Here is a 1,189-nt window from a genome sequence, read left to right as displayed (position 1 = left end):
TGGAGAGAGAACACCGAAAGAGCACTCCAGGAACACCAGCACTGGACCTGTCCTTCCCACATACGGATTCATTTAAATGTAAATACTTCATTATGATGGATAAAAGTTAACATTTTATTAAAATGGAAATCTTTCTTTCTGGATAAGTAATAGATCAGACCTAGGAGATAACTGAGTTTAGAGGGGGCTATTGGGATCCTACGATGGGAAGGTCTAGGTAGGGGCCAGTAGAATCCCTTTTGGTCTACATCTCTTTCCCAAAAGCCTGTGTATATGGTTCCCCTTACACCCAAATCTGAGTCATTATAAGGACCCATTATGGGCCAAGGTGACCACCCCAGAGCAGATACTAGGCAGTCCCAGGAAGCCCTACCAGCCACAGGGGCCCAGGCCACAGGTCCTCCTCTCTGGCACAAAAGCAGGGCAGCCGCCCTAAGGTTACAGGGTGAACCTCGGGTGGCTTTACAAAGCTGCTGAGCCCCTAGTGGGCCCCTTTTCCTGTTTTCCCTGTAGGCCTTTATCAGGCAGTTGTGATTTCTGGTCCTGGACTGCTGGCATCTCCATCAGCATCTCTCTCTGGGTTCTGTCTGGTTTCCAGCTCCTGGTTCTAGAAGCCAGCTCTCCCCACTTGGTGCCAGCTGCTGTTTTCTCCTCGAGAATGAGAATCACGCCATCATGGTGAATGGCTTAGCTCTCAGGGGCGGGGGCATCTCCACACCTGAGCTCACCCGGCTGCCTGGTTCTCTCATTCCAGGGCAAACACATTTGCAAATACTTTCTTCGGGGACTGAAAACAAGCTCATGTTGCTTTGACTAGAATCAAAGCAAAAGAAGCTTCCCCAAGTTCCGGTCCCCCAAAGATTGTCTCCTTCCAAAATTATAAAGTCAAACTCTTGTTCAAATTTACCAGAATTTGTTGAATTTTTCTGGGTAGTGGCGCCTCTGGCTAAGATTCTGAACAGCCCTGGCTCCCTGAGGAAGGTAGGGGAGCCCAAAGCGGGCGGCCTCTGTGTAGGGGACCGACACTCCCTACCCCTACCAGATGAATTGCTCTCTGCCTCTTCCACAGAGCAGCATCTATGGATGGTGACCTGAGCCTGGGGATTCCATCGAAAGGAAGATGCAGGAGCCGCCGGTAAGGAAATGCGCGTCCTCCCCATGCCCACCCCCTACCCCAGACAGCCGACTG

The sequence above is a fragment of the Tursiops truncatus genome, chromosome 16 (assembly GCF_011762595.2).
Source record: "Tursiops truncatus isolate mTurTru1 chromosome 16, mTurTru1.mat.Y, whole genome shotgun sequence".
Classification (NCBI taxonomy): domain Eukaryota; kingdom Metazoa; phylum Chordata; class Mammalia; order Artiodactyla; family Delphinidae; genus Tursiops; species Tursiops truncatus.
Note: the sequence above shows the minus strand (reverse complement) of the source record.